At 48.6% G+C, this 24,948-nt stretch overlaps 1 long non-coding RNA gene across 1 annotated transcript in view; it reads left to right on the top strand.

Moving 5' to 3' along the window:
- The window catches only part of LOC142573087 (uncharacterized), a 46,403-nt gene extending 22,725 nt beyond the window's left edge, over window positions 1–23,678 (top strand). Inside the window, exon 3 of the long non-coding RNA XR_012826210.1 lies at window positions 23,622–23,678. This is a non-coding gene — a long non-coding RNA (uncharacterized LOC142573087). The remainder of the gene's footprint in view (window positions 1–23,621) is intronic.
- The last annotated feature ends 1,270 nt before the right edge of the window (window positions 23,679–24,948 follow it).

Here is a 24,948-nt window from a genome sequence, read left to right on the forward strand (position 1 = left end):
AACCAGAGGCCAAAGAGGTGTGTTGCCTCCGCCGGGGGCCTTAAAGGTCCGAACACCCGGTATCGGCTCAACCCGCAGGATCCCCCTTTCCCCAGACACGGCTAAGCCGTGTTGCCTCCGCCGGGGGGCCTTAAAGGTCCGAACACCCGGCATCGGCTCAACCCCCAGGATCCCCCTTTCCCCAGACACGGCAAAGCCGCGCAAGGGCTACACGCGGGAGGGCCCAACCCTCGTGTGCTCGGGTACGTGGTGTCGCAACGCACCAAACGCCAGCTGACGCAGACGCCCTTGCGGGACAAAAAGCCCGTGTCCCGTGCATTGGGGGCGCGTTAAAGATCCCCTGGTGGCCAAAATTAATCCGAAGTCCCCCACTACGGCGTGACTCATTAATCAAAGCGTGGTTTTGGCACGTAAAACCCCAGAATTCAATTCAATACATACAACTTGTGTACGGAAGGACAGCAAAGTAGTAGCAGAATGTTGATCAATGCTTAAGTATACAAATACTGGTTATATTCTGCTCTTGACCCACGGAATCCGGAGTCAAGCCAAATATGGGGTAATGATGCATTAGGGCAGTCTCGTACGTAAAGCGTTATCACTAGCCGGTCCTTTTTTTTTATGTGTAAATAAAATGAAGTTGTACCTTAATTTGTATATTAACAACTCGATCGCGGCAATTGACAGAAGAAATTTATCTCACAGCATGGCAGTCCCTTTTAGTCAACTGTCCAAGTATTTAGGTGTGCAAGTGCTCATTTCAACAGGGGAAACATAATCGAAACTTTTATATATTTTCCCCGTCACGCGAAATAAAAAAAAAGAATGTCTCTCATTGTTTTTCGCGTCAACTCGAAGCCCACTTTAAAGAAGATAAAAATAAAGTCACCGTAGTCTGAGGGCTTCTTTCGAATGTCACTGTGTTATGCGACAGCGTTGTTCGCATTATTGCTTTGAGACCTTCTTCTTCGTAATGTCATGATGTTATTTTCCCCCACCTTTTATGTGATAAGGTAGCCCTATCTTGTATTTACGACCTATTCAAAAGCCAAGGAGCAGCTGGCGCTATATTTGTGCGCCAACATCTCCAGCTAAGGTGGCTGCGGCAGCGGCAGAATAATAATAATAATAATAATAATAATAATAATAATAATAATAATAATAATAATAATAATAATAATAATATAAAATGATGATGATGATGATGATGATGATGATGATGATGATGATGATGATGATGATGATGATGATGATGATGATGATGGTGGTGGTGGTGGTGGTGGTGGTGGTGAGAAGTCCAGGCGGATGAAAGACAAAAATACTACCCAGCTCGAACGCTTTGTATGACAGATACAAGGTAATATCTTACGCTTCATTGACCACGGGAAAACAGCCGCTGAGAAAAGAGCGAAGGTCGCAACGGTACGTTCGGAAACGTGTGACACGTCGCGTACGGAGTGTGTGTTGCTCCTGCGTATTCTTTATTTAACGCGAGGGGTAAACACCGAGTCCTCTGCGCTACCAGCTTCCCGCTCCTCATTTGCACCACTGATGTGCCGCTTAGTCGTCTCTCTCCTTCGAAAAGAATCGGTTTCGCCCCCCTCTCCACTCGAACCCTCGCGGCGAATGCGGCTGCAGCGCGCGCGCGACCGAGTGCCACGGCCACGCAGCCCGACTCCGGTGTCGCGGCTACTTAAGCTCCTCTCACGCGACGACGAATAATGGGCCAGTGTTTCTGGCCGACAGAGCTTCGCGACCAGCGTGAATGGTGCGTGCAAATTTTTGCCGCAAACTGCGTGCGTAGCGGCGACAATGGGGAGGGGGGCCTGAAGGTACGTCGCTTGGCGGAAGAAGCTAGAAAGGGGCCACGCACATGCGCCGGTGGTCGCGTCATCGTTGGCCCGACGCGTGCACATTATTTCGTCTCACTAAAAGAGTGCAGCGCTGCATATAAGCGACAGCAGGTCCAGAGGAATAGCCCGGCGGGCTGTTTCAGTGTCGGAACACTTCCGGAAATTTTGTTTAGTCTGCACGAGAACACTCCACCGACGAAGAGAAATGTGTAGCTAGCAACGCTCTACAAGTAACTCCAATATTAAGAGCGGTTTGATAATGATTCTGAAATCAAATTCTGGCTATGTATACGCTACTGCTTTAGCTTATCAGAGGCCGATATCGTACGCCATTTTTCCGTAAGAAAGCTCCGCAATCGGCCGGATACCTTGATGTCGTCCTTACTGGCTATAGCGTAGCGGATGGAACCAATCACGAGTACAGTCTTTCTATTACTGTGCGCCCGACCGGCTGCGCAAACTTACGGCTAATAGCGTTGCGCTAGCTCAAGCTTACACACAACGTTGCACGGTTTTAGCGAGGCAGAGTGTCGACGAAGAATGAAAGAAGGTGGAGGGGAATCGGGGAGGACAGCAGCGGACATTATTTGCCGCAGCACGGCCGCTGTGCAGGCGCTGCTACACGGACGAAATTGGCATGACCCCCTTTGTTTCGGGAGCGGCAAGAAGCAAGTGGTAAACGCGAGGCCCGTTTACAGAGTCGAGGCGGAGCGATAAAGAGTTCCCTGCACAATGGTGAGAAAGGCAACGAGGCCGGCCCCGCGGCGACGTCGCGCAACTCGCGGCTTCGCACAGCAACGCTAGCCGGCTGCGTGCAAATGGCCGGGCTGTTTTGGGGGAACGACAGCGCTGGCCGGCATGACTGGGCGCGTGCCCTATCTGTACCGGGGCTTCCCGTCGCAACTTGAGCCAAACTTTAAATATATGCAAATGCCACGCAGCTGGACAGAGCCGAGGTAACGTTGTTTGCCGTCGCTCGGAGATACTCAGATTACTTCTTGCATTCCGCCTAATTAGATAATTAGACTTAATTAGTTAGTCAGCTTCTCAAATATTATAATTAGATAAAAAGTGTCAATGAGAAAATTGTAGAGCGACGTGAAAAAAAAAATCCCGATACAGCTTCCCGTTGCTCAATGCGTGCTACATAAAATTCTTTTTTAAGCGTGAAAGAACCCCGCGAATACACGCTAAATTACCTCGAGCGGCCAATCGCGCTGCAATTTTGCGCGTATTTGCGGGCTCCTTTCACGCTTGGAAAAACACTTTTATGTAGTACGTACTGAGCAACAGAAAGCTGTATCGGGAGTTTCTCATGCTGCTCTATAATTTTCTCATTGACAGATTTCACCTGCAGTTGAAACTCGATTTGACGAAGTAATGACCTCGCTCGGATTATTTCATTAAATAGGGAACTTCGTAAAATTGAGAAAGGGATTTTTCGGTCCTTCAAAATCTATAATTGCAACGTATAGCGACACTCAAAAACCACGCCATTGTATTTGCCGATAACCGTCGCATTCCTTAATTGCATTCACTTGTGACAGCGTGAATTATGTCCGCCGTTTCCTCGGGGTTCAGCACTTTCCTTTTCTTCTTGGGAGGCTCCATGTCCGGGAGGTGCAGGCCATGTAGACGGTCACATGAAGTTGTGACAGGCTGCTGATATGCAAAGACGCGGATAACGAATGCAGTGATTGTGCGAGCAGGCCGAGCATGGAGGAGGAGGAAACAACTTTATTAAGGAGGAGATGATCGGTGCCATCTGTCACATAAACCATGGAATAATGAAAGCAACCACCGCCGCCCCTAGCGCCATCTGGTACGTACGAACGTATACCGACTGCCCGTTGCTCGGTGCATGGGCGCGGCATTCAGCCTTGCCGAAATAAAGCTAGGGCCGTGACTAGGCCGTAGAGGTGTTTGGGTGCGATAGCGTTAGAGCTCACGTTCGAAGAAAAACTCGCATGCGTCAAAATTCCAAGGAAATCAGCGCTTTTTCTACTCATTTATCTCAAGAAACACTTCGTTAAATCGGGTTTTCGTTAATCGAGTTTCATTAATTCGGGTTGATGACAGCATTGAAACCTATGGGTACCAGCCGGGGAATGCAAATTTCTTCGTTATATCGGGAACATCGTAAAATCGGGTTTCATTAGATCGAGTTTTAACTGTATTTATAATATTTAGGAGGCTTACTAATTAATTAGGACTAATTATGCAATTAGACAGAATGCAAAATATAATATGACTATCTCCAAGCAACCTTACCTTGGTTCTGTCCAGCTACGTGGTATTTGCATATATTTAAGGTTTGTCTCAAGTTACGTGGGACACTTTTTATAGTAGACGTGGTACTTTAATGGACTATCAGTTATTTGTCCTATGCGCATGAAATTGCCTTCCTGTCGTCACTCCTTCCTCTTAATTGTAACTAGACTATCAGCTACATCCGTTCTAATACATGTTGCCCTGCCTCTTTACCTTTACGCCTACCATTTATCTTTCAGTCCCTCGTTATACCCTATCCTTAGCTTTTTTTGTTATCCTCCAAGTTTCCGTCCTATAATCTGGTACTGGCAGAATGCCATTAGTGTACACTTTTCAACTATAACGGCAAGTTGCCGATCATGGCACTGGAGTGCCTGCCATATGCGCTCCAAACCATTCTCATTCGGCCGCAAAATTTCCTTCTCAGGGATCAGATATGTGCACACTAAAGCAGGCGCCTCTCGCTACCAACTTTACCATTGGAGGAGTTAAACTGTACTCGTGTGCGATATGTCACTAGAGTCCCTGAACGTCATCTTGTTGGCACATCTTTCTTAGGCACTTCATTGACCTGCTCCCGCCTCACTATATACCAGAGCCTTTCTGCGCCGTTACTGCCTGCTTGGAAGTCGCCTGGTCTATCACCACGACCGTGCCAGAGATATAAAGCAAAACAAGAACGGCCCGTGCCCGCATTAAAGTACTTCACGCTACACCCCATCTCATGCTGGACAGTGGTATATCAACACTGAAAACTATATCACACTAAAAAACTGAATCATCTGCTATAGCTGTGCGGGTTCGTTAAACAGGTGTCACTATTTCCCTCAAGCTGAGCCACTGGACCTCTACCATGTACTGCCACGTAGCTGGTTGCGTTGCGTGCAGCTTCCTCTTACATCGTAAAGCAGCCAGTGCGCAGTAAAAAGAAAAAAATTATTGCGATAGTAATTATGCGGACGCTCTAGGTGAATTCGCGCCGCCGCCGCCGTTGTCGTGCTGTTCCGCTCGATGGCGCATGCGCAACTCGCGCGAGGATGGTTAGCGAGCCTCCAGAGACGTGGAGTGCGTTTGGCTGCAAAAACGACGAAAGGAAGTGGACGCACCATCAACGCCATATACGCTCAATGGCGGAGTTGCAGGTACAGCGGAGTTGCAGGGTAGCGTTCTGCCTTATGCTGCTGGCATGAGTATTGAGCGCGCTCCGCTACTAGCATTCCTTCTGAGCTGCTGTGCGCATGCACTAACGGGAGAGAAACGGTCGGTGAACGTCCAGCTAACGTTATCTAATACCTTACTAAGCACATCTGTACACCATCGTGGTGCGACGCTCGTCATAACGCGAGCGCTTTGAGACGCCTGGTAGCTGCCAGGGCGCTGTTCCTTCATGCCCAGCATAGGAGTCGCCTGGCGGGCTGCGTTGCGCGTACGTGTCGCACCCGCGTATCGTTAGGATACCGTCCGATGAGTCCAAGCGCACTGAACCTTGCTATCGCTGTCAATGCATTTCCATTCGGGTGAAACCTCCAATTTTATTGTACCCTTAATGGCGCGGTTCTGTCCCATGGCTTGTCCTCCCCCCACCTTGCCTATAATCACTCGCCGAACGCACACGTTAGCCATACTTCGTGACGATGCTTCATCATATTTTAAGTCAGACAATTCACGATTTTACCGGCTAATACTCTTTTCTAGAAATGGTGACGTGGCTGGGGCCGCGTGTGTAAATCACCGTTCTTGTCATGATCCGTGCGCCTCCTCCCTCATTGGATGGAAGGGAGCCGTTTCGCTGGACTTCTTTCTGACTTCCGGGGAAAAAAGAAACGGCCCGAAAAACAAAGAAAGGAGGAAACCTTCGCCAGCGCAGCCCGGCTGTGAAAGAGAGCCTCGGATGTGAAAGCGCACGGGTACACGCGCCAACCGCGCACCACTTTGGTAACCGATTGGCGCCGAGCCACTATGAGCTGCGTCTCTCGTCCTTTTCGCTATTTTCCTTTTATTGTATGGGCTGGGGGAAAGAAAGGATCCGGAAGGACGGCGGAAATGGCCGGCACGGTCGAAACTTTCTGCCCAAGGCGCCATTCCGCGCCGCGTCTCGAAGAGCCCTAATCCAGGTCTTTCCTCGGGCCGCAGCAGGCTCGGCCGGCCAGAGGAGGACACGGTCGGCGACCACGCATTCCGAGGGTGGGTTTTACGCTTTTAGTGCTCGCCGACCGCTAGCCCACATTTAACGAGGCGAGGGAGATTAAAGGGCGAGAGAGGTGCTGTCGCTGTAGCCGAAGGGGCCCGGAGGAGGAATTAAGAGAAGGCGGCCAATTTCAAGGGGAGCTGGCCGAGCGAGGCCGGGCCGCAAGGCTGCCGCGGCGAAGTTGGGGCTCCGAGGTTCGTTGACCCGCTCGCACGCGGACACCAGCGGCGGGCGGCGCCGTATAAATGAGCCCTAATCTGAGGCTGAGGCCAAGACGGCCCGAAAAGAAGTGCACATTCTCCCTCCTTGCCCCGCGCCGCCCTTTCTTACCGTACTGGCGACCGTATATATGCGACTCTGGCGGAGAAAAGCGCGCGCTGCTGCGCCCGCGAATAGAGCACTTTGTCTCGGGCCGCACGCAACGGCGAAGGACGGGGAGGGAGGCGCGAGATGAACTCGCTCCGGTGTCGCGCTCTCCTCTGGTCCGGGCTTCGAAGTGGCGGTCGCGGTGGCGTCTGTAGATCAGGCAGCGTTCGAGTCTGGCCCGACCGCTTCCCAGCGACGTGCCATCTTTCTTTCTTTTTTCTTTCTTTTTTTACGGTCCCCTGCCGTTGCGAACTCATTCGGAAGAAAGAAAGAAAAGGAGTAAACTCGTTTGTCTTAGCCGTCCTGCCTTTTGCACTCTCGGATATCCTATAGTATGTTTCACTTCCTGGTCCTTGCTCGAAAAAAAAATATATATATATATATATATCGCCTCGTTCGTTAACGACTGTAAAACGGATCGGACGCTGCGGCGCTCCCTCGAACAGATCGACTGAGCGGGCACGACGTCTTCGTATACGTGTCGCCCGAAATGTTTCCAGCTCGCGGGCGACCCGGACGAGTGCAGTCGTCGAGTGCAGCAAGGGGGAAAATATAAAAATAAAGAGTGCATGGCAGGGAGGGCCGCCGCTTTATTGCGCTACACCGAGGAGGTCCAAGGAAACGAACGTCCTGGTAATTTCAAAACAACTCCAGGGGCTCTGCAAGTGGTCGGAGCTTGGTTGCCTGTACTGAGTTAGAACCGTCTTGTTCAACGTAGTGCACTGCAACGTGGATGTTTGGGTTTTTATTTGAAGTGTAAAATGGAAAGGTAGGCCTATTTATAGGGCTGGCTATACCGAAGTGATGAGTTTTCTTTACTTTCTCTTTTCTCTCTTCAGTAATCTTGCCTGAGTAGTGTGGGTGTAATGCCAGTTTCTTTCATGGGCGCTGCCGCCGCACACGACAACAACAACAACAACCAACGAATAATTATTGTTCGGATTTTAATTAATATTCCGAAGTGTAACTGATAGCCACGTACCATAAAAAAAAGTAGCACCGGGCTTTATTCTTGAATGATGAATGATCCCAAACTCGCAGGTGAAAGGCGCCATATTATATATAAACACAGCGACTGCCCCGGAAATTTGCTGGTGCCAGGTGTGATCTTCAACTGAAATTAAGTTTCGTTCATTGCGAAGCTCTCTGATTTCCCTTTGTAGCTTCGTGCTACTTTCGGGCGGATGCCAATGTACACTTTTTCATAGCCTTCCTTTACGCTGTGTTCCTTGTTTAATGCGAGATACTTAGACTGGTCTGAGTGCATATATTTAACGGGCTTTTTTTTGTCAGTGAAGTGGTCTATATGGCCATGATTCCAGGATTTTTTCGCGTCCGCCACGTCGACAAGAAAACCAGTGGACCGATACCGGCGGCCGTGCCGAGCCAGGAGCAATGGCTCATAACCCAGTAATGCAGAGGCGTGAAGCGAACATACAACGCAGCTTTCGTTTCAATACGAAAAGCACAAATAAAAACAGCCGTCAAACGCGGTGACTAATGACGAGGCACGCGCACTTCCGCCTTGATCAACGCAAGTTGCCGCCAATCCCTCGCCCGTGGTCGTTGTTAGAGACTTTAACGTAGAGATCTCAAAACCGGATACAAAGCAGTGGCTCACCCACTTCGTGCAGCTTGGCCTCGGTTACTTCAACGATCTCATTAAACCAACCACCGTACACGGGTCATGCATCGATTTAACTTTGGCCAAAAACATTTCTCAAATATAAGTTGAAAACATCCGTTTGTATCATAACGACCACAAAGCAGTATAACAGTAATTTCGAAGTAATAAATGAAATAAAGGTTCTGTAAACTGCACTGAAACGTGTGCTTGGGTCGTTTATCGACATGTGTGCACAGCGCAAAAGACGAGGACACAAGAAAGGACACAACTCAGCGCCTGCGTTGTGTCCTTTCTTCTGCCCTCGTCTTTTGCGCTGTGCAGTCGTGTCGATATTGAATCACCAGCTCGCCCAAGCTTCTACTTTATCATGCCGTATATCACTTTGAAGGGCAATGTGTGTAATGGGGCGCACACCATGGCATCAGTGTTCGACAAGTCGCCGTCGCCCTACATTAGGCGCAACATACATACAGCTTCGCTGACCAACCACCTCCACAGGAGTGGATCGGGCGGAGACGTTTCTCTTCATCATCAATATTTTTGTTTTTTCTTCTAATGTGTCGCCACTGAAGTTTTACAAGCCTACAGGTCGGCAGTGGGCACATCGACCACCTTTGCACATACGAGCGACAGTGTCTCATTGATAAACTAGTCTCAACGGTGGGCGCAACTTTGTGGATCCCTAGACTCTCGCAAACAAATCTTTCATACGCGGAGAACCGCGTGAGGCCTACGTGTATTTTCTGAGCAGCGCCTTCCATTCTAAGCCCTGGCGCTTTTCCAACGTCGGCAGTATACAATGAAGTAGCAGGAGGTTTCTGCAGGATAATTGCGCGGGCCAATCCAATTGCACACGCTTTCTTGCTACTAATAGCATTCCACATGTCAAGCTGTTTACACAGCTTTCTTCCTGTCCTCCTCTATCGATGATGAAAATAAAATTCAAGTTCATTCACGGGATTGATGCATGGACCTGCCTTTCGCTACTGGGAAGCTCGTTGCGGCTCTTGCCTTGTATAATAGGCCATCGTCGCCTGGATCAGATACCATATCGCGTACCGCACCTTGTGCCATTAGTGAGCGGGCAGGAAATGCGTTGCTGGACATATTCAACGAACCTGGCGTTATGGAGACGTTCCTCAAGAATGGAAGACTAGGGGCCTGGTACCGCTCCTCAAACTTGGCAAGTCTCCGCTACAGCTCACGTCATATATACCGCGCTGGCCACTTGCGTAGATAAGGTGATGAAGTGACAAATATGATGAAGTGCTGACCATATATCAATGTACGCAGATGACATCTGCGTCTGGACGTTAGGTGTAACACGTCCTCATATGCACTCGATGCTTTAACCAGGCACGACTTCGATATCGACGTACCTTTGCGAACAACGTATCGAGATTTCATCGGAGAAATGTGCACTCGTCGAGTTTACACTGGCGCCAATGACGTCGTATGCCATATCCATCAATGGGCGAAACGTTTGTTATCACAGGACACACAGACTCTTAGGTAGTCATCATTGGCTGAGATCTGCGCTGGAGTCCCCATCTGGTCCACCCGAAGAAGCGCCTCACAACAATTTCACTAGTATTCAAACTTTTTAGAGGAAAAAGGTAGGTTAACGCGCGAAGTTAAAACTCCACTGGACGTTGCTTCTCGGGTATGTGCGATAGAGCTTATCTGTACTGACCAACACTTGCAGAAATGACAATAAGTGACCAGGCCCAGGTAGTCTGGGTTTTTATTGCATTGCCACGCTGCACATTAACAGCGGAAACTATTCCGACTGCCCAGGATCACCCAGTCATGAATCGCATTACTTTGGAAGTGCTGAGAACAGACATGAGACACCTAGTCGGCGCCCCTTCCGCCTACTTCGCCTCACTGCCATAAGACTAGCCCTGCGCCTATTTTTGTCAGAAGGTATCGGCTTAGCGCGACCGCCTCCATACAGAATGTACGCCTGCCTAGAGACTGCTTGCACTTCCTTGTTGTTTGGCTCGATCACAAGTTCCGCTTTCAGTACCACCAGGGAATCGGACGAAAACAGGATTCTCGTCGCCAGCTTTCAAGCAGCTATCTCTACTGATGCTGCACGAGACATACAAGGATCAGCCCCAGATTTACAATCATGGCTCGATAACTCTGGCCCGATCTGCAGGAGCTGTGATCTTCCCCGCAAAAACAGTCACCATTCAGTTTAAAACCTCTCACCGAACAACGTTGACTGCCGCGGAGCTTCCTGCACTTCGCAACGCACTTCGCATGATTCTTTAAGAAACACCAGTACAATGGAGCATTATTACCGATTTTAAGGCAGCCCTGCAACGTCTGCTATCCGCTCTACGTCGTGGACCACAAGACCAACTAGTGCTAGAAATAATACAGCTATACTGGGGGCGAGGACTTACGGACTCGTCATCTGTCGGAAGCGCCTCCCTTGCGTATTATGAGGGATAACGCGGCGCGCTCGTAGGTTTGGCTGTCGGCACTGAACAAAAACGCCACGCGGTAGTCCTTTTGGACATTTCTATAAGTACTCGCGAAACTAAGGAAGTTTTTTACTGTCAAAATAATCATCTTGGGCAAACAGAAAGCACATGATGGTTTACAGACACTCTACCGTTTCTTTACTGAATACGTACAGTGGAACGCCCACTGCACGTGGTCACCGCAATGGAGTCACCCGAACCTGCTTCTTGCGTGAAAGGTCAGCAATCGCTGCGAGCGAACTATGTGGAACATGTTGTTATAGTGGGCTGTCTATACAACCAAATGGAGCACAACAGAATGTATACTCAATGCAGCAATCGCACGAGCTCGCGGTGACCGACTGCACACATGTCCGCACGCGTGTCGCTGCGAGCGCGTTTTCGCATCGTGCCGTGAGCTTTAGGCTCAGAATATGAGCATCTGACAGTACACGAGCAACTATTGTTGCGTGGACGCTATCAGAGCTGTTCAAAAAACAATTTCGTTATATTAGGGACTTCGACGCCTACGACGGCGACTTGTGATGTCCCGATCGCGACGATTCAATCTTTCTTTTTTTTTTCTTCTATAGTCTTTGACGTTTCAATATAATTATTTCTCAAGTTGCGTCGCACTGTATGTTTATCGGTCCTCTCAGCGAGCAATTACCCGCTGCTTCTTTTTCTTAATCCAGTACATTACATTGTTTGGAGCTACACAAGCATGAGCATATATCATGCCTTTTTAATGTGCTTTTTACCGTTCCATTTCCATTCCAGTGAACTTGCCAGTATCTAGCATCAACAAGTATAGACTAAAGCTTCATGACATTAGTCTGGCAGCGCACGCTGGGAAGCGTCTCAGCGCGCGCTTTCTGCTACTCACCCAACACCTGAACCCCGACGCCGTATCAGAAATCTTCCTCACGGAAGTGCTTGCTGCACACTCGAGTTGTAGCCGATGGCTGTTTGCCGGTTCTACGTTTCGCGATCCAAGCTTCACGCATCTTCTGGTCCTGCGGGCGTGTGCGAAAACTGACACCGGGCTCCGTTGCGTACATCCAGCACTGCGGCACCGAGCAGTAGCCTTTCATGTTGGACGCTTTCAAAGGCCGGCAGCCACTACTTATTATAGTGTCTTAAAGGGTTAACAGCTCACAAATGCGGTGACAGAGAGAAGAACGCCGTCTTGTGTGCGCTGCTAACCCTTTAAAATGCTTTACCGACTAGCCCATCAAGGCATCCTTGTGAACATTACAATAGTGCTCTCATTGCTTTCACAACAGTGATTTCATTTCAGTGTTGTCAAGCACACACCCGAAGCGAGAAAACCTCTCCACTTATCAAAACCGCAGCGCATGGTGGGAATTTAAACTTTCGTTTTCAGCTCGCTTCGGCGCTTCCCAAACAGCCGACGCTGCCGCTGTATCCTCGTGCTCCCTCTTACCACGTCACGCGACGGTGGTACGTGCCAACTTTTCCAGTGGTGGAGCTCGTCCCCAGTACCATCAACTAGTAGTGAAACGACACGAAGTCACTTTTCAGTGGCTTCCAGACCTCTGTGGCATCATAGGCAACGAACAGCCGATGAAGCTACTAGGAGTGCTTGCGCAGATGATCTGCAGGAACCAATGCCGCTGTCAAGAACATATGCAGCAACAAATCTTGGCATGCTCGCTTGTGATTCATATGGAACACGCCAGGTTTTCGGCATAACCGTTTGCACCGCCTGAACTCATCTCTCCGACTCCGCGTTCTATCTGGGCTGTCATCAAATCGAGAAAACTGTTCTCTGCCGACTGTTGGCTTGGTGTATTTTTCATATAGAATTTTGCTTGCCGCATCGGAATGGCTGACAGTGCTGCCTGTGACGATCGCGGCAGCGAGGAAACCGTCGAACATTTCCTCAGTCCTCGCTACAGCTCCCAGATACAGTCGCTCGCCGTAGCGTTGGCACGCCTCGACGACCGGCCGCTTTCTGAGCAGCCCATCTTGTAGTCCTCACATCAGAAGGCTATGGCAAAGGCACTATATATACTGAAGCTCCTGCGTTCACGCAGGAGAATCCGGAAAATCCGCACGGAGAGGATTGTTGAGCCTTTACAACTCCTCATGGGAGGAGGAAAATGTTCATGACGAATAGAAAGTGAGCCGCCTGGTGCCACTCTTGAAACAGGGCAAATCGCCACTATAGAGATCACCTCTTACCACCTAATAGCGCTGGCCAGCTGTGTAGGAAAGATAATGGAACAGATGATCCTTGGCCGCCTGGAATGGTACCTTGAACACTACAAGATTTGTCCGAATTCCATGGATGGTTTCCTACGTGACCGCTCTTCCATCGACAGTGTAGTTGATCTCGTTTCATATGTCCAGCTCGAAAGGTCCCGTAAGCGTTTATCTGCAGCTTTATTCTCTTTAGATGTGAAAGGCGCATACGATAACGTATTACATGAGGCCATTCTCGACGCTCTTGCGATGGTTGGCCTAGGTGGTCGAGTCTTTTTCTGGATTGCAAGTTACCTATCTGCAAGATCATTCTTTGTGGTAACTGACGATGGCCCAACTACGCGACGCTGTACCAGCAGGGGCGTTCCTCAAGGCGGGGCTCTCAGCCCGACGCTATTCAACCTCGCTCTTGTTGGACTTGCTGAATACTTGCCAACTACTATCAAGATTTCAATATACGCAGACGACATCTGTGTCTGGACTTCGGCAGTCACACGTCCTCAGATGCGTGCGCAGCTTCAAAGAGCGGCAACTTGGACAGCGAGCTACTTGTGTAAACAAGGTCTCCGCATATCACCAGAAATATGCGCACTAGTGGCATTTACTCGCAAACCAATGACGCCTTCTCAATCAATGGGCGGACCATTTCCTATGTCAGAACCCACAGATTTCTTCGCGTAATTATTGACCGAGACTTCTGTTGGAGCCCGCACGTGGCCTACATGAAACGGCGCCTGACAGCAACATCACAGTTGTTTAAATACTTGACAGGAAAAACGTGGGGGATGTCAGCAGACGCAGTGCTGAAACTCTACAGAGCTCTCTTTCTCGGTTTTTAAGATCTAGTCTACCTGCACTGAACAACACCTGCAAGACAAATATTCGTGTTCTGCAGGCAGCACAAGTTCAAGCACTCAGAGTTTGCCTTGGTTTGCCCAGACGCACGTCAACAGAGGCAACTATTGCGATTACTCGGGACCATCCAATGCAAACTCACATTACGGTGGAAGCCCTGAGAACGCACATCAGACATTTTGCCCGTGCCCCCTGTCACCACCTTGCAACACCACCTTCAGACAGGCACCAATCATCATTCTCTAAAACTATCGTCAAGTACAACCACAAACTTCCCTCGGGCTTCACCGCTGCATCTAAACCATCGATACCCGCCTGGTGTCTTATTAGCCCCACAGTACATATCAGTGTACCAGGAATCAGGAGAAAGTCTGAGATGTTGTCGCCTGTGCTGAAACAACTGTCTCTGATTCTTCTGCACGAGAGGTATGCGGACAGTGTACATATTTATACTGATGGTTCCACAAATATTCAGTGTTCGTCCGGTGCTGTGGTTGTCCTGGCGTTCATCCCTGGCGTTCGTTCTAGCGCACCTTGACAATAGACCATTGTCAGTTGAAACGATTTTCACGTGTCGCCGACAGAAGACATCAAAGCTGAAGGCGACGAAGGGACTACTTCGGTTTTTGAAAGCGACGGGCTTGGACAAGCGGCTGTTACAGTGATGTCACGTAACACGCAAGAGTGACGGACTCTAACTGACGATGTGTGTGTTGTGCTATGTGCTCTCTCTCTCCTCCCCATATTTCATCCTCCCCATCCCGCTCCCACGTGTAGGGTAGCAAACCGGTTGAGCTAATCTGGTTAACCTCCCTGCCTTTCCTTTTCCACTTTTTCCTTCCTTCCTTCCTTCCTTGCGTTCACGCGACCTAGTTGAACGGCTCTGACACTCCCGCGATCTCTTCCTTTTTTTTGTGTGTGTGTGTGTGTGTGTGTGTGTGTGTTTCTCCTTTTTCTCTGCGTGTGGTTTTATTTTTATTTTTCTGTCTGCCCTCACTCCTTTCCCAGTGCAGGGTAGGGAACTGCAAGTTCATTTTCCGGTTAACGTCTCCGCCTTTCGCTTTTCCTTTATCTCTCTCTCTGTGTGTGTCTTTATCCCCACAATAGTCACGCAGATGGAAGAAAAGTACAGTAAGAAGAAAAAAAGGAAGGGAAGGGATGGGGTTTTACACCCTTGCTTGAGATTTGGCAGTATATCCATTCACCTCTCTCTCTCTCTCTCTCTCTCTCTCTCTCTCTCTCACCTCGTTATGAAGTGTACGCTGTTTTGCAGCAAAGCAGCCGAAGCGCAACTGTCGGAAAGACGCCTTCTCTTCGCCAGCAACCCGATCCCCCTCGAGAAAACAGTCGCTGCTGCGGCTCGTCTGTGCTTCACGCACTGGCGCTTGGATGAGCACATTTCTTGCGCCCGCTGCTTAGCGCGCGTGACCGGTCGAGGATGCGATGAGCGACCACGCACGCGCAGCAGCTCCGCGCCTCCGTTATCGCGGGCTGCGCGACGCGCGCGGACGGGATGCGCGCGGTTATCGCGGCGGGAAGATACCACTCGAGCTTCGCATTTTGGCCCCTCGAGTCTTCTCGATATAGCCTTCTCCCAGGAACACATCGAGGTCGGGCCATGCGTGTTTAGTCTGTGTGTCGGCTCCCGTTCGTTCTCCAAATGTGTATATATATACACGTGGGTGCGGCGTCTATCGTGCGCGTGCGCGGAGCTCTGGAGCTGAGAACTCGCCGCGCGAGTGGAGATCCATCGCTCCGCGAAACGAGACGCGCGTCGGCCTCCGCGTGGCCACAACACGGCCCGACTTTGAAGACGAAGCGACTGGGAAAAGCTTTGATTGAGTCGCCGCAATTGTCAGCAAAGAAACATACTATCACTGCCACCGGAAGGGGCACGACGCCTGCCTATACTCTTCAGAAAGGAGGTGACAGAAACACAGAAATGGAAGATAGGAAGGAGGTGAGGAAAGAGGAAAGAAAGAGCAACGGGGCAAAAGCTAAAAGAATAAAGTAGAACACGCAGTACAGGTCACACGCAGCAGGGCCGGTCACTGAAGGTCACGCTACTACAGAATGTTAAATATAGAAGAAATAGCTAGTGTCTCAGCTGCAAACGTGAACCTAGCTAAGTCAGTTGATTCTAGAAAAGTAAGTAGATCGCGATGAGCATGATCGCGTCGAGACGCACAACTCAAGGAAGCATGCGTGGACCTTCCACAACTGAGCAAGGCAGACAGCGAGAATCGCCTTAAATATATTGCACTGCACATGGTTGGTCAAGCGGTTTCGACTAAAACCGCTGTAGTTTGTGCTCATTCATATACAGTCTGTACTCCTTTATGCCCTCGTCACTACACTTTCTCGCTATTATTTCTCCAATTTCTTTCTCCGCGATGCAGACCGAAATTAGAGCACCCGATATCTGTTGAGTCAACATCCCTGCCTTTCCTGTTATGCATTCGTTTCTTACAAATAAGCGGTGATAATTTTTATTTTGCGGAATTTTTAGGAATTGCCTGTTACAGATAACATAATTCTATTCCTTTTGTTGGATTATTCAGAGAGGTGGTAATTACTTAGACGAGAAATCTAAACACATATATAATTGATTCACAAAAATTAACTAATTAACTGTTTAATAATACTTTACATATTGCAATTTATGAATTGTAGCCGGTGAGTTTGGAAGGCGTTTTTTTAAGGCGAATTCATTTCCAGAAGGTCCCCAATTTGGAGATATGCGACCTCAGACTGGCCGTTAAAATGCACCGTTGTTTCGCTTACTTTTTTAACAAAACACTATTTGATGGACTGAAACACAAAACTAACTGAAACCCCCATGTATTTAGTCCCACACTTTGGGAAATAACGTCTCGAAACTGATGTCCTCCTGGAAATTCATTTCAAGTGGATACGTCTTGCGAACACACGGGCTACAATTCGTGATTTTCATTATGTGCCATAAAGTAAGCAATTAAGAAGTTCGTTAGTAAATTTCTTTTAATTACTTGAATACGTGTTGCGATTTCTCTTGCAACTAATGTCCGCCTCTTCGAATAATCCAGCCTAAGGACAAGAATTATGCTATGGGCCACAAGCGATATTTAATAATTCAGTAAATCTTAAAATGATACCCTCCCCCCGGATATGCGCGTGCTTCAACTGCATACTGTACTAGCAAATAGTATATATATATATATATATATATATATATATATATATATATATATATATATATATATATATATATATATATATATATATATATATATATATATATATATATAAACCCTTCATCACACGTTCGTTGTTCTCTCTCTCTCTCTCTCTCTCTCTATATATATATATATATATATATATATATATATATATAGAGAGAGAGAGAGAGAGAGAGAGAACAACGAACGTGTGATGAAGGGTTTTTAATCAGCACCGAAGGCAAAAGAAGGATAGCTCTCTTGCCACAACGACGACAACCCAAGAAGAGTGGTTTTATATACTGCGGCACCGAACGGCATGATGAGGCGCACAGCCACTATGGGGTATTATAAATGTACCCTTTTACGTTCTGATCCGACAGACCAGCGGAAGCTTCGTCAAAAAAGAAAAAAAAAGAGGGTGCGGAAGATTGTGACAGACATTTGAAGTAATATTGCGAGTACAAAAAGTAACTATACCCTGCTGATTAGCCGCATCCTCTTTTCAATCCATTTTGTTAGAGCGTCAGAAGGCGTGAAGTTCCCTCATGTGTGACGAAGCTATACACATCGCTTTTACAATTCGAGTTGGCTCCACTGAAGCTTCTTCGTCCCGTGTTTCCATTTCGGCACTGCCACTGATGAAAATTTGTGCAGCGCCTTGTCGAAGTCGATTTGTTGTCAGCGTTAAGCGTCACAAATTATGGAAACGTAACAAATGAGTGCATATATCTTTTTGCTCGGTAACGCGAGTTCGGCTTAACTGCTCGTGTTATATTCATCGCATGCACCGCGGTAATGGACTCGCTTGCGGTAACCACCAGGTGCTAATCTCACGCAGTGTTTACTTCGTGGTACTACGACTATATGACTAAAAGATGGCATCGACATTCTTCGGCACAATGGAAAAGAATCAATAAAGAAACGAAGCAAACAGTTTTACACTTTGAAGTGAGCATGTTGAGATGGTTGAGTGCAGTGACGAGTGATGGGCTAAATTCGCAAAGCTTTTCGTTGACTCTCTGCTGCTGGCGGCCTGCCATCATCATGTCCAGCATCAGGATTCGCTGGAATTATTTTCTTTCGTGCGAGGGCTTTTTTTGCGAATACTAGCCATGGTTCGGAACCACCGCACTATAGGAATGGTCAAAGTCGCATGCATGCAGCAAATCTTCAAGATGAAAGCCTGCAGTGTTTTGGCACATGGTCAGAAGTGATAGAAGATGTATCGGCGAGATGGAAAATGACGACTAACTATATATATGGTAGTAAGTGCAAACGTGGGCCACCTGCGACTGTATATGCGGAAGCAATGTTAAAGGGACACTAAAGGTAACCAGAAAGTCAAGTTAAAGTGATAAAGCAATGCTCTAGAACGTCTAAGGCGTCAATATAATCGCGAACAGATCTTTAGTTACCGAGAAATTGAGGCAAATGCATGACACGATTTGAGAACACCCAGCGACAGTCCGGTACTAGCCCGATGACGAAAGCACTCCTCATCATAATTTATGCCACTAGTACTCAACTACTTGCATTAAAAAGATCATTTCCTTAGATTATAAGACGGAAGAAAATGCTACTTGTCTACTTCTATTCGATTCTAAGAAAAAAGAACATTTTGACGTTACCCTTGAGTAGTATGGGTGATCGAAAGGTTTCGTTTTCGCTCGACTCTGCGCGCTCGACTTTGCGCCGCGCGCGCTTTGGAGTTTCAGTTGTTTCTTTATCGCGTCGTGCTGCGGTTGTCCTGCTGGCTCGCGAAACTTGCATTTGGAACAAGCAGCGAGAATTCCACGTCCATGTCATGTCGTGGGATGCGCGAACGGTTGGCGGAACTTGGCCAAGGGCAGTTGCAGCGGCGAATCCAACGTTACTTATCACTGTGTGCCAACGAGTGAACCTCTCCGTTCGAAGTGCCGTACCTCTGCTACAGCGCGCTGGCAAAGAGCCGAAAAATCACGTAGTGTGCTCGCTGCACTTTCGTCCAAAAGATTACGGGTTCAACGCCGACTTACTGAAGTCGCGTGAAGTGCCTTTCAAAGCAGGCCGTCGTCGTAGTAGTACGCAACGACACCGGCAGCGCGAGCCCTCGACAGCAGGTCACGTTTATCAGTGCTTAAATCGCTGAACTCGAGCCCAGCATCGCGAGCTAATGTGTCGTTGTCAGGGTCATCCATTGCAACGAGCGTCGAAGTTGGCGTCATAAAATAAAGAACCAGCTTATCGTCGTGCGCTTTCCCTTCCGTTAGCCACCATAGTTCCGCTTTCGCGCTGCTGTCGACTCCGTCTTGGCTCTTTCTGGCCGCGCGTTTGCGTTTTGTGCAGAAAAGCCATAGCGCCGTCTGCGGGAGCCGTTTTACTCACCGACGGCGCAACGTCACTATGAGACCATGACGTCAATACTCCTCGATCGGAGGGCGGGTGATTTGAACTGCGCCATAGGTACGCGGACGCTTCAGAACGCATTTTGTCTTAAAATAAGTCTCTTCTTCGCTCGAAACAAGCGTTTCGAGGTTTCTGGGATGGTATTTGAACAGTCCACGTCGACTTAATATTAACCTTTAGTGTCCCTTTAAGGAATGTTTGTACGCGAAGAACATGAGTAAAGAATGAACGACAGATGGACGAAGTGCAGGACACTATACTCAAAGACTGCAACCTAATGTAGAAACGGGACACCGAGGGCCCTATAGGAGAAGGTGTCAATCTTTTCTGTAGCAGTGGCTGTGTAGGCGCTGCAGGAGATACAGCGTTTCTGCTGCAGTGGATGTGTCGCGAATTTAACTTTATGGGTGAGTCGCGAGCATTCCAGGGAGTTTTTCACCTCCAAACGCATTTCTCATCCCGCCACCGTTCATGGTGTGCTATTTGCAAGAGTCCTAAGCAGACCGTGCGGGTAAAGTGAGAGAGCATGAAATACGCCACTCGTAGCTCGGGATTGCACCGACGCCAATAATGTAACAGTGCTACGCTTTGCTTTCTCGCGCTTCGTCTGTGGTCCGAGTGGCGCACCGCCCACGTTATCACTGTGATCGGACAGCCGTGAACAGTGGATGATAAGAAAGGAATAGAATCGAGTGATAGGAATCCGTACATGATACAGTCGAACGTCTCTGCAACGAACGTGTCTACAACGGAATGACCTGTATAACGAAGGATTGAGTATGTCCCGGCGGAATTCCTATATTTCGTGTGTATTGTGAGCGCCTCTACACCGTTGACCGCTACAACGAATTTCAAGGTACAACGACACTATTGACTGAAAAAGACAAGTCCACTTGTCGAAATGTTGGTTCCTATACCTTCACCTTGTTCTCGTTTTCCTCAATGCGCAACGAAGGAATTTTTGAGTATCCGACGGCGGATTTGCTGCTTTACAACGAACTCGGCGTGTACCAATGCCGCTACTACCCTCCACAGACGCCACTGCAGAACTGCGCTAGCGCTAACGGCAGTGCTAGCGACGCACTTCACGAGCGTTCCGACTTCAGCGACAGTTACAGCTGTATACTGATCCAGGAATCACTCTCTTCGTACGCTGCTTGTAACACAGCAGCGGGTGCGATGGCTGACGTGGTGATGTTATCACACTTGGTGACTCACGATGCCTCCAAAGCCATCTATAGTACAGGGCTGAAAGGATGCGAAGATGCCACGATGTGCAGCTTGACCTTGCGTCGCCCCCGTGTTTCGCCGCGGAGCACGCCGCAAACCTCGGTGCAATATGGTGGGCTGCTGTAGCACACTCAGTCAGGCGAAGTGTGCACAATAGTTTACCCCATTATTTCACTAAGTCTGTCTTTAAATGATGATAAACAAAGTTTTTCTCGTGTTGAACGTGCTTAGCCTGCTCTATTGTCAGCGGTACAGAGTGAAAACCTTACAACGAAGTGACCCGTACAACGAAGGAGCTTGAAGATTCCAAGCACTTTGCTGGAAAGCCGTTTGACTGTACCGGCCCACATGCCTGTCGAAGGGAGTAGACTGTCCTCAAGCAGCTGAAACTTTGATGGGTCATGAAAAGCATTGTGTGAATCAGGATTAGCGGTTGTCCTGTGTATTCCTTTTTACTTCGCATGCGTGTTCCGTCGGCACTGCCTGAGAGGAACGCGCACCAATTGGCCTAGAGCTCGCCCCTGTTGCGAGCACAGTGGCGTCAGTAGGGATTCCAAGGTTGCGTGGGACACAGGTAGCGTTTAAGCACAGGTCGGCAAAATATGAGGGACTCGACTCATTCACAGAACATACATTTAGCTTAGACTAGGGCTCTCTAAGATCAGACCTCGCGAAATCCATCCGGAATGAGGATAAGCAAAATAAAGCTCAGGTAGTGTCAGACCCATATACTCAGGCCTACTCAGATGAATTTTAGCCTGCCCGCAAACTTATAGCAGTTTACGGCATACTGGTACACTGGAGATGTTGGCGGCAGCCGCTGGTATAGTAACATCTTGTGGCACTTTGTTCAATTATAAATGAAGCAGACAGACAGATAAAGCACAGGGGAAATTGTTATTATTATTTTTTCAACTGTATAAATAATTAGGAAACCGGAAATGAAAGTGGACGCAAAGACAACTTGCCCACTGGCGGGAGCACAACACACATTTTCCGCATCACGCTGCGATGCTTTACCAAGGGGGAGTTGTAGATTTTGCGGACCCAAAGTTTGGGGACGTAAATGGCCGGTAGAACGCAAGCAGGGCGTGGCGCTTTGGGTGCGCAAAATTTGGAACGGCCTATTTAGTTACAGCGGAGGCCGTCGTTGAAAAAAATTGTGGTGTTTTACGTGCGAAAACCAGGATCTGATTATGAGGCACGCCGTAGTGGGGGACTGTGGAATAATTTAGACTCCCTGGGGTTTTTTAACATGCTCCTACATCTAGGTACACGGGTATTTTCGCACCCATCGAAATGCAGCCGCCGTGGACGGGATTCAATCCCGCGACCTCGTGCTTAGCAGCCCAACATCATAGCCACTAAGCAACCACGACGGGTGGGCGTCTTTTCGTCAAGTGGGATTGGGCGAAACCGAAGGGAAATTGCGTTCCTTCGGTTCAGCTAAACTTCGCTAAACGATCAACGAAATGCGACAGCTTTGTTGCGCGTGGAAACCGGCGTATCCCGACGGATCATTTAAATACATATTAAGCATAGCTGAACGTCCTTTGCGAGGAAGCACAAGGTTGCAGACGATGATCTCCTTTGACAATGATGATGACAAGTCGATGACAAACAGTACTTTGCTGTCTTTCTTTTTCTTTTATTTTCCTGGACTTTCTTTGCTCCATGGCGCCTTTATCTTGTCGTTTTTTCATACGGCTCTCGAAGTTATATGCCATATGTCTAGATTGAATCGACTCAGAATGGGGGGGGGGGGGGGGGCTTCACTGAGAAGACGATAACTCTGACACAATTCCTTTCCTTCTATATATGTAAAAAAAAAAAGAGAAGAAGAAAGAAAAGAACGAGAAATCGAAAAAAAAGAAACAAAAAGCAAAAACAAAACAAAAGAGACAGGTATAAAGGTAAGCCATAAACCTCGTTCTTGTTTCGCGCAAGAGAGGGAGGCAGGTGGGAAGTCTCTCTGTTCAGCGTCGTCGCGGTGCCTTGCGCGTACATACCACGGCAGCGCCGCCGCTCTTTTGTCCCGCCCAGCGGAGAATCACTTTTCGGGCCCTGTAGTTAGAGGTCCGCCCACTTGAGCGAGAACCACTTCCACCTTCATTTTCGCGGCGGTCACGGGGAACGTTCTTTCTTGCTTTGGTTAACACGAAGGCCGTATTTCAATTACGCTAGCCCGCGCGGAGAGTTAAGAAAGAAGGAAGCTTTACGAGCGAGACGAAAAGAAAACAGTTTCTGGATGTTAAATTCGCTCTTATCTTGCGCTTTCTCCGTGTTATGGAACCAATTTTCAGTGTCTGTGTACGTTACGGCGCTTTGTAACCTGGCCTTCAGACCCGCGTGGTCCTGACGAGTCCTGTTTCCAAAGCAGCTTTCTTACGCGGCACGTCCATGCAATTTTTACTAAGGCTTTCTTACTTCGCCGCTCTCTCTCTCTCTCTCTCTCTCTCTCTCTCTCTCTCTCTCTCTTTTTTTTTTTTTTTTTTCTTGTTGCATTAAGAAACTGAGGCTTATAACCAAGCCGTACCCCAACTTCCCGCCCAACTCAACCCTTGTAACCTTCCGTTAATGCATTTTTTTTTTTTCATGACTCTACCATCGGAAAGTTAAGAACGGTTGTCCCGATACGAATACAAATGCAAGCTTCGCAAAACCGCATACATCTCCTTTCTTTGGTGTTCGTTTGTTCTTGCTAGCTTTTTTCACAGCTAACAACTTTGGAAATCGAGATTTGCTGAAACGAAATCGAGTCCTCCTTAATTAACTCCTTCGTTTCCTTTAAATTTATTTTCTAGAAGCAGATGGCCACACCACGCTGATTAACGACGAAATGAGGATGTGACTATAGCGCCGCTGTCCTGTTCAGGCCTGCAGCAGAAGAAAAAGTAGCGTGACAAACTGAAAGTGATTTGCAATTATCCGTTGTCCTTTCAGGCTATGGACCAGGACTATGGACTGTTCCAGGACTTGAAGGAAGCGTGCATCGACGTGAGAATTTTTTTTTTTTTTATAGCAGATGGGATTGTGTTCGGAGTTCAGTAATGTGCCCACGAATGTGTCACGTTTGCTTGATAGTTGTTTAGTTTGTTTAATTATGAATAATAAAATAAATAAGCTATATATATCTTCTCCGACTACTCATTCCCCTATTTGCAACCGCACGCAATTGGCGTTCCTATGTGATGACGTGTCTTTACCGTTTATTAAATTAACTTATAGAACTTTCTTCCCAAGCGAAATCGTGTGTTCCAAAAAGCGTTGCTTCCGATCCGGTTCCTCACGCTGATCTATTATTACGAGCGTCACTTCAGAGCCGAACTTGGCTGCTGGCGTCGCTCGACGGTTGGTGGCGTCCCAGTGTCCGTACAAGGAGGCGTGTAACTCAATCTCCACGAGTCAGTTTGGCTAGGCGTAACAGCGCGGAACTCGTAAAAGCGTCCCGCGTGCCTGGCACGCGGAACTGCACACGCAAGCAGCGTGCGGGCGCCGCCCCGAGCGTGAGCGCGCACCTCCGCGAGCCGACTATTTCGCAAAGCGAGGCGGTGGATGCCATTATAACGTTCCTGGAGGCGGGATGCACCTTTTCTCCAAACCGCAATCGTGACCTCAACGCGAGTGTAAGGCAACGCGTCGCAGGCCGCGTGGAACGCTCTCCGCGGAGGTGGTGTACACGTGGTTTGCATCGCTGTCCGTCGTTTCCCCGACGCCGCTCGCACCTCGTCGCGGTCGCAGGCGCTGGGGGAGCCGTGGGGGGGACCCCAGCGGCATGGGGCGAGAGAGCCTGTCAGCTTGTATTCTTGAGCGTCTTATTATGCCATTGAGATGTTATCGGGGTGGCATCGCTCTTTTTCTTGAATATGTTTTCCTTGTTATCTGTCTTTCTTATGCCATATGCAACTCCCGCAGCGTAACTTGGAAATCGTGTGCAAGATGGAGAGGGCTCCCTCCGAGCCGAGTGGCCAGTGTTGGGGATTGCGGCGGGAAAGAGGCCGGTCTACACACCCGGCAGGTCGTTTGGCAGGGCTAAATGCAGTTGCAAAACGCGCGCTACCGCGTGAGTGGCAACCGTGGCCGATCAAAGCGTATACATTCAAGGTGGACTTGGCGCACATGGCTGACAACCGTTCGCGCATAACGGCTCTTTACCTGGGACGGTGCCCTCGTCCGCGGAGAGGTTGAACACTTTCTTAGTGAACACTGTGAACTTTCGTGCTGTAGTGTGGAAAATAATCCAACTACTAGCACAATTTCGGTGTATGCG

This window comes from Dermacentor variabilis, chromosome 1 (genome assembly GCF_050947875.1).
Source record: "Dermacentor variabilis isolate Ectoservices chromosome 1, ASM5094787v1, whole genome shotgun sequence".
NCBI lineage: Eukaryota > Metazoa > Arthropoda > Arachnida > Ixodida > Ixodidae > Dermacentor > Dermacentor variabilis.